Source organism: Amphiura filiformis, unplaced genomic scaffold (genome assembly GCF_039555335.1).
Source record: "Amphiura filiformis unplaced genomic scaffold, Afil_fr2py scaffold_115, whole genome shotgun sequence".
NCBI lineage: Eukaryota > Metazoa > Echinodermata > Ophiuroidea > Amphilepidida > Amphiuridae > Amphiura > Amphiura filiformis.
Genome location: NW_027305579.1, coordinates 82,197 through 85,334, shown reverse-complemented (window position 1 = coordinate 85,334; position 3,138 = coordinate 82,197).

Below are 3,138 nucleotides of genomic sequence, written 5' to 3'. Positions count from 1 at the left end.
GCACAATGAAATCTCCTGGAAATCTCGAGTTGACCCGAAGCGATGACGTCACGGGATTCCCTGAGAATATCGACACATGCGCAAAGCGGTTAGAAATCGATGTGCATGGCGGTTTCTACAAAGTGAATATCAGGGCGATTACACTGTGCCTCGTTTGCGGGGAGGTAAATAACTTGTTCCCAGGATGGGCGGTAAATGGAATGAATTTGGTACATACTTAATTAGTATGATTGAAAAAAAAGTAGAATTATTATTTTTACAAACTAAATATCTCTTAATATTTGAAAGTGTGTGTAATGTATGTAGTTACAGTGCTTAAAAATGTCCTACAAAAATGTGCCTCATATTTACTGGACTGGTAAAAATAAATATGCATTCAAATTTTGTAATGAATCAAATGTTTGGTTCCAAAATTATTTTTTATGGATTAAAGAAAAAGAATGTGATAGTTCAGTTCCAATTAAATAAAATAGGTTACTTTTTGTCAGGAACCGATCGGTCGATAGGTATAGGCATTAATTAAAAACTATAAATATATAGTACTAGATTTCGCGGTTCTCGGATTGGGTGGTTCTCGGGTTGGGTGGTTCTCGTGATAGGACTTTCTCTAATTACGCAACACCCGTTACCCATAGGCCTACCTGCCCTGACCTTTTAAACTAACTATGATATACGTCTCTGAATGATGAAGACTCAATTTGACACAATAATCAACTTAGTAGTTTTGTAGCTGTGACGCTTACTTGGCCGTAATCTGGAAACCCATCGTTCTTCCAAGCCCTGTCCTGCTACCACATATGAGCCCCCTCCCCCCAAAAAACCCTGGTAATAATCATGTTCTGAGTAATAGGCCTCTGCACGTGTGTGTTGAAAATAGGCCTATTGATCCGATCAGATGCACCTGCACGATTAGCTACACTGTAACGCTTTCTGATGCTCGCACTGCGCCCGTTGGTACTCTGCGAACTACGTGATAGCGCACCGCGCGGACGCTCGCGATGCCGCGCGGACGCTCGCGATTCGCACCGCGAGCACGCGTTAGTGAGCCGCGCGCACGCGATAGCGCGCGGACAGAGGACGGACGGACGGACACGCCATAATTAGTATTAAGATAGACCAAGTTTGTGTTGTTTACAAAATGCGCTCTGAAAAAACATACCGGTAAATTATGAAAGAAATAAAAAACACAGGGACTGCCTTTTATACTGTTCTTAAATCCTGCTATTATGTGTATTATTTGTATGCAAAACATGGTCACCTCTGTGGCCTAATGGGTTAGTCTCTGCGCTCTCAATTACTCGACGCGGGTTCGATTCCCGGCAGTTTTTAAAAAATTGCAAAATCTCATGGGGGGTGACAAATGCTGGGGTAAAATTTGTTTTCATGAATGTTTATATGGAAAGTAACTGTTATTATTTTCATTTTGTCTGTGATTTTCATCATCATCTTATCTTTGATTATTCAATATAAATATAGGAGAGCGTGGTAAATTACAGTATTTAGTATAAGGACTACCTTAAATCTTTGTTTTAATTTCTTATTATGATGGAAGCCCGAGTGTGATACGTATGTATACGTATTTTGTAAACAATTTCGTAACGTGTGTTGTGGTCTTGTGGTTTAGAACAGGTCTTTATATCGGTAGGACCATAGTTCGAATCTCGAAGAGAGTTTCGTGCAAGTTTTTTTTGTGTGTGCGGGTTTCCTGGTTTCTTACTCCTGAACAATTTCAGAATGGGTTCCCTTAATAGGAGCTACAGTCTTGTGCGAAAATCGTTGGGACAGATGATGTTTGAAAGACACACCCCTGTATCTCCCCCCACATAATAATAGAGGTGATGATAATTGATATGAAACATCTGATATACAACATAACAATTACTGTCAATTTATGGCTGATGATACAACATTGTGTCAATTGAAACAATGTTTAAAGCTATCAGATTGAAGATCAAAATTGCGGAGGTATTTAAAAATTCAAATATGACTGAAGGGGAGTGGGTATACAGTGGTTACACCAAATCATTGAACGGCTTTTATAAACACAAAACTTTGACTGCTATTGTGTGAATAGATGCAAAACATGGTCACCTCTAAATGGCCTAATGGGTTAGTCCTGCGCTCTCAAAACGCATTGTTCGATTTTGAACATTTTTCAAAAATTGAATAAATCATGGGGGTGACAAATTTAAAATTTTTTTATGAATGTTTATATGGAAAGTAACTTGTTATTATTTTCATTTTGTCTATAAAATTATATCATCATCTTATCTTTGTTATTCAATATAATTTTATAGGAAAGCGTGGTAAATTACAGCTTTGTATAAGGACACCTTAAATCTTTGTTTTAATTTTTATTATGATGGAAGCCCGAGTGTGATTCGGATGTATACGTATTTTGTAAACAATTTCAAAACTTGTGTTGTGGTCTTGTGGTTTAGAACAGGTCTACGATATAAAGACCTGTTCTAGGACCATAGTTCGAATCTCGAAGACAGTTTCGTGCAAGTTTTTGTTTATTGTGCGGGTTTCCTGTTATTACTCCTGAACAATTTCAAAATGTGTTTTGTAGGTGAACTACAGTCTTGTATAAAAATCTATTTGGGACAGATGATGTTTGAAAGACACACCCCTGTATCTCCCCCCACATAATAATAGAGGTGATGATAATTGATATGAAACATCTGATGATACAACATAACAATGCCTTGATTGTGTCAATTGTCAATTTATGGTTTTGCTATCTACTGAAGATAGGAAAATTGCGGAGGTATATAAAACAATAAAATATGACTGAATGGAGAACCAGTATACAGTGGTTACTACCAAATCATTGGAACGGCTTTTATAAACACAAAACTTTGACTGCTATAATGTGTATTATTTGTATGCAAAACATGGTCACCTCTGTGGCCTAATGGGTTAGTCTCTGCGCTCTCAATTACTCGACGCGGGTTCGATTCGGCAAAGAAGTGATTGCAAAATTTCATACTATTGTTTCTGGGATAAATTTGTTTTCATGTTATAAAAGTAATTATATTTTCACGGTCTCCCTAAATGAATTATTTTCAATCTGTGATTTTCATGTCATCTTATCTTTGATTAAATATAAATATAGGAGAGCGTGGTGAAATTGAT